Source organism: Bactrocera oleae, chromosome 2 (genome assembly GCF_042242935.1).
Source record: "Bactrocera oleae isolate idBacOlea1 chromosome 2, idBacOlea1, whole genome shotgun sequence".
Lineage (NCBI taxonomy): Eukaryota > Metazoa > Arthropoda > Insecta > Diptera > Tephritidae > Bactrocera > Bactrocera oleae.
Genome location: NC_091536.1, coordinates 26,153,005 through 26,166,523, shown reverse-complemented (window position 1 = coordinate 26,166,523; position 13,519 = coordinate 26,153,005).

The window sequence follows — 13,519 nt, the reverse complement described above, 5'->3', positions numbered from 1 at the left end:
TTGACCAAAAAACACTTTGGAATTTAACGTGTCACCCTTTTGCGGCCATTAGCACCTAAACAGGGTGATCTAAGATGGCGCCAACTATTTGATTCATGTAGCCGCACAGGTGCACGTTAATTAGAGGCATCAATCTCAGATATAGGTTGAACAGGTGAGTGGCTATCAACAAAAAAGTGAAAATTTCAAAATTTCTACTTTTTACCTTTTTGTGTTTCCTGTTAAGGGGGTATATGAGCGGGGGGGATGAGACCAAGTGGATCACCTAGAGGACACTCGGGGCTTCCATTATCACCATCAACCACCCGCCTACCACCACCAGGAGCGTGGAAATCCTATAGAATGCACCATGGGTCATTTTGCTCTGTCAAACAAATTGCATCGTTTAGAGGACACTCAGGGCTTCCATTTGAGGGGGCAATTGACCAAAAAACACTTTGGAATTTAACGTGTCACCCTTTTGCGGCCATTAGCACCTAAACAGGGTGATCTAAGATGGCGCCAACTATTTGATTCATGTAGCCGCACAGGTGCACGTTAATTAGAGACATCAATCTCAGATATAGGTTGAACAGGTGAGTGGCAATCAACAAAAAAGTGAAAATTTCAAAATTTCTACTTTTTACCTTTTTTGTGTTTCCTGTTAAGGGGGTATATGAGCGGGGGGGATGAGACCAAGTGGATCACCTAGAGGACACTCGGGGCTTCCATTATCACCATCAACCACCCGCCTACCACCACCAGGAGCGTGGAAATCCTATAGAATGCACCATGGGTCATTTTGCCCTGCACACAGGTGTTTTTCCACCCTTCTGCGACCTCTAGCGGCCGGAGTATATAAGCTAGGTGGGTCAAACAAATTGCATCGTTTAGGGGACACTCAGGGCTTCCATTTGCATCATCAATCACCCGCCTAGCACCAATGGGGGCGTGGCAATTGACCAAAAAACACTTTGGAATTTAACGTGTCACCCTTTTGCGGCCATTAGCACCTAAACAGGGTGATCTAAGATGGCGCCAACTATTTGATTCATGTAGCCGCACAGGTGCACGTTAATTAGAGACATCAATCTCAGATATAGGTTGAACAGGTGAGTGGCACTCAACAAAAAAGTGAAAATTTCAAAATTTCTACTTTTTACCTTTTTTGTGTTTCCTGTTAAGGGGGTATATGAGCGGGGGGGATGAAACCAAGTGGATCACCTAGAGGACACTCGGGGCTTCCATTATCACCATCAACCACCCGCCTACCACCACCGGAAGCGTGGAAATCCTATAGAATGCACCATGGGTCATTTTGCCCTGCACACAGGTGTTTTTCCACCCCTCTGCGACCTCTAGCGGCCGGAGTATATAAGCTAGGTGGGTCAAACAAATTGCATCGTTTAGAGGACACTCAGGGCTTCCATTTGCATCATCAATCACCTGCCTAGCACCAATGGGGGCGTGGCAATTGACCAAAAAACACTTTGGAATTTAACGTGTCACCCTTTTGCGGCCATTAGCACCTAAACAGGGTGATCTAAGATGGCGCCAGCTATTTGATTCATGTAGCCGCACAGGTGCACGTTAATTAGAGACATCAATCTCAGATATAGGTTGAACAGGTGAGTGGCAATCAACAAAAAAGTGAAAATTTCAAAATTTCTACTTTTTACCTTTTTTGTGTTTCCTGTTAAGGGGGTATATGAGCGGGGGGGATGAAACCAAGTGGATCACCTAGAGGACACTCGGGGCTTCCATTATCACCATCAACCACCCGCCTACCACCACCGGGAGCGTGGAAATCCTATAGAATGCACCATGGGTCATTTTGCCCTGCACACAGGTGTTTTTCCACCCCTCTGCGACCTCTAGCGGCCGGAGGCTAGGTGGGTCAAACAAATTGCATCGTTTAGAGGACACTCAGGGCTTCCATTTGCATCATCAATCAGCCGCCTAGCACCAATGGGGGCGTGGCAATTGACCAAAAAACACTTTGGAATTTAACGTGTCACCCTTTTGCGGCCATTAGCACCTAAACAGGGTGATCTAAGATGGCGCCAACTATTTGATTCATGTAGCCGCACAGGTGCACGTTAATTAGAGACATCAATCTCAGATATAGGTTGAACAGGTGAGTGGCAATCAACAAAAAAGTGAAAATTTCAAAATTTCTACTTTTTACCTTTTTTGTGTTTCCTGTTAAGGGGGTATATGAGCGGGGGGGATGAAACCAAGTGGATCACCTAGAGGACACTCGGGGCTTCCATTATCACCATCAACCACCCGCCTACCACCACCAGGAGCGTGGAAATCCTATAGAATGCACCATGGGTCATTTTGCCCTGCACACAGGTGTTTTTCCACCCTTCTGCGACCTCTAGCGGCCGGAGTATATAAGCTAGGTGGGTCAAACAAATTGCATCGTTTAGAGGACACTCAGGGCTTCCATTTGCATCATCAATCAGCCGCCTAGCACCAATGGGGGCGTGGCAATTGACCAAAAAACACTTTGGAATTTAACGTGTCACCCTTTTGCGGCCATTAGCACCTAAACAGGGTGATCTAAGATGGCGCCAACTATTTGATTCATGTAGCCGCACAGGTGCACGTTAATTAGAGACATCAATCTCAGATATAGGTTGAACAGGTGAGTGGCAATCAACAAAAAAGTGAAAATTTAAAAATTTCTACTTTTTACCTTTTTTGTGTTTTCTGTTAAGGGGGTATATGAGCGGGGGGGATGAGACCAAGTGGATCACCTAGAGGACACTCGGGGCTTCCATTATCACCATCAACCACCCGCCTACCACCACCAGGAGCGTGGAAATCCTATAGAATGCACCATGGGTCATTTTGCCCTGCACACAGGTGTTTTTCCGCCCTTCTGCGACCTCTAGCGGCCGGAGTATATAAGCTAGGTGGGTCAAACAAATTGCATCGTTTAGACGACACTCAGGGCTTCCATTTGCATCATCAATCACCCGCCTAGCACCAATGGGGGCGTGGCAATTGACCAAAAAACACTTTGGAATTTAACGTGTCACCCTTTTGCGGCCATTAGCACCTAAACAGGGTGATCTAAGATGGCGCCAACTATTTGATTCATGTAGCCGCACAGGTGCACGTTAATTAGAGACATCAATCTCAGATATAGGTTGAACAGGTGAGTGGTAATCAACAAAAAAGTGAAAATTTCAAAATTTCTACTTTTTACCTTTTTTGTGTTTCCTGTTAAGGGGGTATATGAGCGGGGGGGATGAAACCAAGTGGATCACCTAGAGGACACTCGGGGCTTCCATTATCACCATCAACCACCCGCCTACCACCACCGGGAGCGTGGAAATCCTATAGAATGCACCATGGGTCATTTTGCCCTGCACACAGGTGTTTTTCCACCCCTCTGCGACCTCTAGCGGCCGGAGTATATAAGCTAGGTGGGTCAAACAAATTGCATCGTTTAGAGGACACTCAAGGCTTCCATTTGCATCATCAATCACCCGCCTAGCACCAATGGGGGCATGGCAATTGACCAAAAAACACTTTGGAATTTAACGTGTCACCCTTTTGCGGCCATTAGCACCTAAACAGGGTGATCTAAGATGGCGCCAACTATTTGATTCATGTAGCCGCACAGGTGCACGTTAATTAGAGACATCAATCTCAGATATAGGTTGAACAGGTGAGTGGCAATCAACAAAAAAGTGAAAATTTCAAAATTTCTACTTTTTACCTTTTTTGTGTTTCCTGTTAAGGGGGTATATGAGCGGGGGGGATGAAACCAAGTGGATCACCTAGAGGACACTCGGGGCTTCCATTATCACCATCAACCACCCGCCTACCACCACCAGGAGCGTGGAAATCCTATAGAATGCACCATGGGTCATTTTGCCCTGCACACAGGTGTTTTTCCACCCTTCTGCGACCTCTAGCGGCCGGAGTATATAAGCTAGGTGGGTCAAACAAATTGCATCGTTTAGAGGACACTCAGGGCTTCCATTTGCATCATCAATCACCCGCCTAGCACCAATGGGGGCGTGGCAATTGACCAAAAAACACTTTGGAATTTAACGTGTCACCCTTTTGCGTAGCCGCACAGGTGCACGTTAATTAGAGACATCAATCTCAGATATAGGTTGAACAGGTGAGTGGCAATCAACAAAAAAGTGAAAATTTCAAAATTTCTACTTTTTACCTTTTTTGTGTTTCCTGTTAAGGGGGTATATGAGCGGGGGGGATGAAACCAAGTGGATCACCTAGAGGACACTCGGGGCTTCCATTATCACCATCAACCACCCGCCTACCACCACCAGTGAATTTAACGTGTCACCCTTTTGCGGCCATTAGCACCTAAACAGGGTGATCTAAGATGGCGCCAGCTATTTGATTCATGTAGCCGCACAGGTGCACGTTAATTAGAGACATCAATCTCAGATATAGGTTGAACAGGTGAGTGGTAATCAACAAAAAAGTGGAAATTTCAAAATTTCTACTTTTTACCTTTTTTGTGTTTCCTGTTAAGGGGGTATATGAGCGGGGGGGATGAAACCAAGTGGATCACCTAGAGGACACTCGGGGCTTCCATTATCACCATCAACCACCCGCCTACCACCACCGGGAGCGTGGAAATCCTATAGAATGCACCATGGGTCATTTTGCCCTGCACACAGGTGTTTTTCCACCCCTCTGCGACCTCTAGCGGCCGGAGTATATAAGCTAGGTGGGTCAAACAAATTGCATCGTTTAGAGGACACTCAGGGCTTCCATTTGCATCATCAATCACCCGCCTAGCACCAATGGGGGCGTGGCAATTGACCAAAAAACACTTTGGAATTTAACGTGTCACCCTTTTGCGGCCATTAGCCGCACAGGTGCACGTTAATTAGAGACATCAATCTCAGATATAGGTTGAACAGGTGAGTGGCAATCAACAAAAACGTGAAAATTTCAAAATTTCTACTTTTTACCTTTTTTGTGTTTCCTGTTAAGGGGGTATATGAGCGGGGGGGATGAAACCAAGTGGATCACCTAGAGGACACTCGGGGCTTCCATTATCACCATCAACCACCCGCCTACCACCACCGGGAGCGTGGAAATCCTATAGAATGCACCATGGGTCATTTTGCCCTGCACACAGGTGTTTTTCCACCCTTCTGCGACCTCTAGCGGCCGGAGTATATAAGCTAGGTGGGTCAAACAAATTGCATCGTTTAGAGGACACTCAGGGCTTCCATTTGCATCATCAATCACCCGCCTAGCACCAATGGGGGCGTGGCAATTGACCAAAAAACACTTTGGAATTTAACGTGTCACCCTTTTGCGGCCATTAGCACCTAAACAGGGTGATCTAAGATGGCGCCAACTATTTGATTCATGTAGCCGCACAGGTGCACGTTAATTAGAGACATCAATCTCAGATATAGGTTGAACAGGTGAGTGGCAATCAACAAAAAAGTGAAAATTTCAAAATTTCTACTTTTTACCTTTTTTGTGGTTCCTGTTAAGGGGGTATATGAGCGGGGGGGATGAAACCAAGTGGATCACCTAGAGGACACTCGGGGCTTCCATTATCACCATCAACCACCCGCCTACCACCACCAGGAGCGTGGAAATCCTATAGAATGCACCATGGGTCATTTTGCCCTGCACACAGGTGTTTTTCCACCCTTCTGCGACCTCTAGCGGCCGGAGTATATAAGCTAGGTGGGTCAAACAAATTGCATCGTTTAGAGGACACTCAAGGCTTCCATTTGCATCATCAATCACCCGCCTAGCACCAATGGGGGCATGGCAATTGACCAAAAAACACTTTGGAATTTAACGTGTCACCCTTTTGCGGCCATTAGCACCTAAACAGGGTGATCTAAGATGGCGCCAACTATTTGATTCATGTAGCCGCACAGGTGCACGTTAATTAGAGACATCAATCTCAGATATAGGTTGAACAGGTGAGTGGCAATCAACAAAAAAGTGAAAATTTCAAAATTTCTACTTTTTACCTTTTTTGTGTTTCCTGTTAAGGGGGTATATGAGCGGGGGGGATGAAACCAAGTGGATCACCTAGAGGACACTCGGGGCTTCCATTATCACCATCAACCACCCGCCTACCACCACCAGGAGCGTGGAAATCCTATAGAATGCACCATGGGTCATTTTGCCCTGCACACAGGTGTTTTTCCACCCTTCTGCGACCTCTAGCGGCCGGAGTATATAAGCTAGGTGGGTCAAACAAATTGCATCGTTTAGAGGACACTCAGGGCTTCCATTTGCATCATCAATCACCCGCCTAGCACCAATGGGGGCGTGGCAATTGACCAAAAAACACTTTGGAATTTAACGTGTCACCCTTTTGCGGCCATTAGCACCTAAACAGGGTGATCTAAGATGGCGCCAACTATTTGATTCATGTAGCCGCACAGGTGCACGTTAATTAGAGACATCAATCTCAAATATAGGTTGAACAGGTGAGTGGCAATCAACAAAAAAGTGAAAATTTCAAAATTTCTACTTTTTACCTTTTTTGTGTTTCCTGTTAAGGGGGTATATGAGCGGGGGGGATGAGACCAAGTGGATCACCTAGAGGACACTCGGGGCTTCCATTATCACCATCAACCACCCGCCTACCACCACCAGGAGCGTGGAAATCCTATAGAATGCACCATGGGTCATTTTGCCCTGCACACAGGTGTTTTTCCACCCTTCTGCGACCTCTAGCGGCCGGAGTATATAAGCTAGGTGGGTCAAACAAATTGCATCGTTTAGAGGACTCTGGGCTTCCATTTGCATCATCAATCACCCGCCTAGCACCAATGGGGGCATGGCAATTGACCAAAAAACACTTTGGAATTTAACGTGTCACCCTTTTGCGGCCATTAGCACCTAAACAGGGTGATCTAAGATGGCGCCAACTATTTGATTCATGTAGCCGCACAGGTGCACGTTAATTAGAGACATCAATCTCAGATATAGGTTGAACAGGTGAGTGGCAATCAACAAAAAAGTGAAAATTTCAAAATTTCTACTTTTTACCTTTTTTTGTTTCCTGTTAAGGGGGTATATGAGCGGGGGGGATGAAACCAAGTGGATCACCTAGAGGACACTCGGGGCTTCCATTATCACCATCAACCACCCGCCTACCACCACCAGGAGCGTGGAAATCCTATAGAATGCACCATGGGTTATTTTGCCCTGCACACAGGTGTTTTTCCACCCTTCTGCGACCTCTAGCGGCCGGAGTATATAAGCTAGGTGGGTCAAACAAATTGCATCGTTTAGAGGACACTCAGGGCTTCCATTTGCATCATCAATCACCCGCCTAGCACCAATGGGGGCGTGGCAATTGACCAAAAAACACTTTGGAATTTAACGTGTCACCCTTTTGCGGCCATTAGCACCTAAACAGGGTGATCTAAGATGGCGCCAGCTATTTGATTCATGTAGCCGCACAGGTGCACGTTAATTAGAGACATCAATCTCAGATATAGGATGAACAGGTGAGTGGCAATCAACAAAAAAGTGAAAATTTCAAAATTTCTACTTTTTACCTTTTTTGTGTTTCCTGTTAAGGGGGTATATGAGCGGGGGGGATGAAACCAAGTGGATCACCTAGAGGACACTCGGGGCTTCCATTATCACCATCAACCACCCGCCTACCACCACCAGGAGCGTGGAAATCCTATAGAATGCACCATGGGTCATTTTGCCCTGCACACAGGTGTTTTTCCACCCTTCTGCGACCTCTAGCGGCCGGAGTATATAAGCTAGGTGGGTCAAACAAATTGCATCGTTTAGAGGACACTCAGGGCTTCCATTTGCATCATCAATCACCCGCCTAGCACCAATGGGGGCGTGGCAATTGACCAAAAAACACTTTGGAATTTAACGTGTCACCCTTTTGCGGCCATTAGCACCTAAACAGGGTGATCTAAGATGGCGCCAACTATTTGATTCATGTAGCCGCACAGGTGCACGTTAATTAGAGACATCAATCTCAGATATAGGTTGAACAGGTGAGTGGCAATCAACAAAAAAGTGAAAATTTCAAAATTTCTACTTTTTACCTTTTTTGTGGTTCCTGTTAAGGGGGTATATGAGCGGGGGGGATGAAACCAAGTGGATCACCTAGAGGACACTCGGGGCTTCCATTATCACCATCAACCACCCGCCTACCACCACCAGGAGCGTGGAAATCCTATAGAATGCACCATGGGTCATTTTGCCCTGCACACAGGTGTTTTTCCACCCTTCTGCGACCTCTAGCGGCCGGAGTATATAAGCTAGCTGGGTCAAACAAATTGCATCGTTTAGAGGACACTCAAGGCTTCCATTTGCATCATCAATCACCCGCCTAGCACCAATGGGGGCATGGCAATTGACCAAAAAACACTTTGGAATTTAACGTGTCACCCTTTTGCGGCCATTAGCACCTAAACAGGGTGATCTAAGATGGCGCCAACTATTTGATTCATGTAGCCGCACAGGTGCACGTTAATTAGAGACATCAATCTCAGATATAGGTTGAACAGGTGAGTGGCAATCAACAAAAAAGTGAAAATTTCAAAATTTCTACTTTTTACCTTTTTTGTGTTTCCTGTTAAGGGGGTATATGAGCGGGGGGGATGAAACCAAGTGGATCACCTAGAGGACACTCGGGGCTTCCATTATCACCATCAACCACCCGCCTACCACCACCAGGAGCGTGGAAATCCTATAGAATGCACCATGGGTCATTTTGCCCTGCACACAGGTGTTTTTCCACCCTTCTGCGACCTCTAGCGGCCGGAGTATATAAGCTAGGTGGGTCAAACAAATTGCATCGTTTAGAGGACACTCAGGGCTTCCATTTGCATCATCAATCACCCGCCTAGCACCAATGGGGGCGTGGCAATTGACCAAAAAACACTTTGGAATTTAACGTGTCACCCTTTTGCGGCCATTAGCACCTAAACAGGGTGATCTAAGATGGCGCCAACTATTTGATTCATGTAGCCGCACAGGTGCACGTTAATTAGAGACATCAATCTCAGATATAGGTTGAACAGGTGAGTGGTAATCAACAAAAAAGTGAAAATTTCAAAATTTCTACTTTTTACCTTTTTTGTGTTTCCTGTTAAGGGGGTATATAAGCGGGGGGGATGAAACCAAGTGGATCACCTAGAGGACACTCGGGGCTTCCATTATCACCATCAACCACCCGCCTACCACCACCGGGAGCGTGGAAATCCTATAGAATGCACCATGGGTCATTTTGCCCTGCACACAGGTGTTTTTCCACCCTTCTGCGACCTCTAGCGGCCGGAGTATATAAGCTAGGTGGGTCAAACAAATTGCATCGTTTAGAGGACACTCAGGGCTTCCATTTGCATCATCAATCACCCGCCTAGCACCAATGGGGGCGTGGCAATTGACCAAAAAACACTTTGGAATTTAACGTGTCACCCTTTTGCGGCCATTAGCACCTAAACAGGGTGATCTAAGATGGCGCCAACTATTTGATTCATGTAGCCGCACAGGTGCACGTTAATTAGAGACATCAATCTCAGATATAGGTTGAACAGGTGAGTGGTAATCAACAAAAAAGTGAAAATATCAAAATTTCTACTTTTTACCTTTTTTGTGTTTCCTGTTAAGGGGGTATATGAGCGGGGGGGATGAAACCAAGTGGATCACCTAGAGGACACTCGGGGCTTCCATTATCACCATCAACCACCCGCCTACCACCACCGGGAGCGTGGAAATCCTATAGAATGCACCATGGGTCATTTTGCCCTGCACACAGGTGTTTTTCCACCCCTCTGCGACCTCTAGCGGCCGGAGTATATAAGCTAGGTGGGTCAAACAAATTGCATCGTTTAGAGGACACTCAGGGCTTCCATTTGCATCATCAATCACCCGCCTAGCACCAATGGGGGCGTGGCAATTGACCAAAAAACACTTTGGAATTTAACGTGTCACCCTTTTGCGGCCATTAGCACCTAAACAGGGTGATCTAAGATGGCGCCAACTATTTGATTCATGTAGCCGCACAGGTGCACGTTAATTAGAGACATCAATCTCAGATATAGGTTGAACAGGTGAGTGGTAATCAACAAAAAAGTGAAAATTTCAAAATTTCTACTTTTTACCTTTTTTGTGTTTCCTGTTAAGGGGGTATATGAGCGGGGGGGATGAAACCAAGTGGATCACCTAGAGGACACTCGGGGCTTCCATTATCACCATCAACCACCCGCCTACCACCACCGGGAGCGTGGAAATCCTATAGAATGCACCATGGGTCATTTTGCCCTGCACACAGGTGTTTTTCCACCCCTCTGCGACCTCTAGCGGCCGGAGTATATAAGCTAGGTGGGTCAAACAAATTGCATCGTTTAGAGGACACTCAGGGCTTCCATTTGCATCATCAATCACCCGCCTAGCACCAATGGGGGCGTGGCAATTGACCAAAAAACACTTTGGAATTTAACGTGTCACCCTTTTGCGGCCATTAGCACCTAAACAGGGTGATCTAAGATGGCGCCAGCTATTTGATTCATGTAGCCGCACAGGTGCACGTTAATTAGAGACATCAATCTCAGATATAGGTTGAACAGGTGAGTGGCAATCAACAAAAACGTGAAAATTTCAAAATTTCTACTTTTTACCTTTTTTGTGTTTCCTGTTAAGGGGGTATATGAGCGGGGGGGATGAAACCAAGTGGATCACCTAGAGGACACTCGGGGCTTCCATTATCACCATCAACCACCCGCCTACCACCACCGGGAGCGTGGAAATCCTATAGAATGCACCATGGGTCATTTTGCCCTGCACACAGGTGTTTTTCCACCCTTCTGCGACCTCTAGCGGCCGGAGTATATAAGCTAGGTGGGTCAAACAAATTGCATCGTTTAGAGGACACTCAGGGCTTCCATTTGCATCATCAATCACCCGCCTAGCACCAATGGGGGCGTGGCAATTGACCAAAAAACACTTTGGAATTTAACGTGTCACCCTTTTGCGGCCATTAGCACCTAAACAGGGTGATCTAAGATGGCGCCAACTATTTGATTCATGTAGCCGCACAGGTGCACGTTAATTAGAGACATCAATCTCAGATATAGGTTGAACAGGTGAGTGGTAATCAACAAAAAAGTGAAAATATCAAAATTTCTACTTTTTACCTTTTTTGTGTTTCCTGTTAAGGGGGTATATGAGCGGGGGGGATGAAACCAAGTGGATCACCTAGAGGACACTCGGGGCTTCCATTATCACCATCAACCACCCGCCTACCACCACCGGGAGCGTGGAAATCCTATAGAATGCACCATGGGTCATTTTGCCCTGCACACAGGTGTTTTTCCACCCCTCTGCGACCTCTAGCGGCCGGAGTATATAAGCTAGGTGGGTCAAACAAATTGCATCGTTTAGAGGACACTCAGGGCTTCCATTTGCATCATCAATCACCCGCCTAGCACCAATGGGGGCGTGGCAATTGACCAAAAAACACTTTGGAATTTAACGTGTCACCCTTTTGCGGCCATTAGCACCTAAACAGGGTGATCTAAGATGGCGCCAACTATTTGATTCATGTAGCCGCACAGGTGCACGTTAATTAGAGACATCAATCTCAGATATAGGTTGAACAGGTGAGTGGTAATCAACAAAAAAGTGAAAATTTCAAAATTTCTACTTTTTACCTTTTTTGTGTTTCCTGTTAAGGGGGTATATGAGCGGGGGGGATGAAACCAAGTGGATCACCTAGAGGACACTCGGGGCTTCCATTATCACCATCAACCACCCGCCTACCACCACCGGGAGCGTGGAAATCCTATAGAATGCACCATGGGTCATTTTGCCCTGCACACAGGTGTTTTTCCACCCCTCTGCGACCTCTAGCGGCCGGAGTATATAAGCTAGGTGGGTCAAACAAATTGCATCGTTTAGAGGACACTCAGGGCTTCCATTTGCATCATCAATCACCCGCCTAGCACCAATGGGGGCGTGGCAATTGACCAAAAAACACTTTGGAATTTAACGTGTCACCCTTTTGCGGCCATTAGCACCTAAACAGGGTGATCTAAGATGGCGCCAGCTATTTGATTCATGTAGCCGCACAGGTGCACGTTAATTAGAGACATCAATCTCAGATATAGGTTGAACAGGTGAGTGGCAATCAACAAAAACGTGAAAATTTCAAAATTTCTACTTTTTACCTTTTTTGTGTTTCCTGTTAAGGGGGTATATGAGCGGGGGGGATGAAACCAAGTGGATCACCTAGAGGACACTCGGGGCTTCCATTATCACCATCAACCACCCGCCTACCACCACCGGGAGCGTGGAAATCCTATAGAATGCACCATGGGTCATTTTGCCCTGCACACAGGTGTTTTTCCACCCTTCTGCGACCTCTAGCGGCCGGAGTATATAAGCTAGGTGGGTCAAACAAATTGCATCGTTTAGAGGACACTCAGGGCTTCCATTTGCATCATCAATCACCCGCCTAGCACCAATGGGGGCGTGGCAATTGACCAAAAAACACTTTGGAATTTAACGTGTCACCCTTTTGCGGCCATTAGCACCTAAACAGGGTGATCTAAGATGGCGCCAACTATTTGATTCATGTAGCCGCACAGGTGCACGTTAATTAGAGACATCAATCTCAGATATAGGTTGAACAGGTGAGTGGCAATCAACAAAAAAGTGAAAATTTCAAAATTTCTACTTTTTACCTTTTTTGTGGTTCCTGTTAAGGGGGTATATGAGCGGGGGGGATGAAACCAAGTGGATCACCTAGAGGACACTCGGGGCTTCCATTATCACCATCAACCACCCGCCTACCACCAACAGGAGCGTGGAAATCCTATAGAATGCACCATGGGTCATTTTGCCCTGCACACAGGTGTTTTTCCACCCTTCTGCGACCTCTAGCGGCCGGAGTATATAAGCTAGGTGGGTCAAACAAATTGCATCGTTTAGAGGACACTCAAGGCTTCCATTTGCATCATCAATCACCCGCCTAGCACCAATGGGGGCATGGCAATTGACCAAAAAACACTTTGGAATTTAACGTGTCACCCTTTTGCGGCCATTAGCACCTAAACAGGGTGATCTAAGATGGCGCCAACTATTTGATTCATGTAGCCGCACAGGTGCACGTTAATTAGAGACATCAATCTCAGATATAGGTTGAACAGGTGAGTGGCAATCAACAAAAAAGTGAAAATTTCAAAATTTCTACTTTTTACCTTTTTTGTGTTTCCTGTTAAGGGGGTATATGAGCGGGGGGGATGAAACCAAGTGGATCACCTAGAGGACACTCGGGGCTTCCATTATCACCATCAACCACCCGCCTACCACCACCAGGAGCGTGGAAATCCTATAGAATGCACCATGGGTCATTTTGCCCTGCACACAGGTGTTTTTCCACCCTTCTGCGACCTCTAGCGGCCGGAGTATATAAGCTAGGTGGGTCAAACAAATTGCATCGTTTAGAGGACACTCAGGGCTTCCATTTGCATCATCAATCACCCGCCTAGCACCAATGGGGGCGTGGCAATTGACC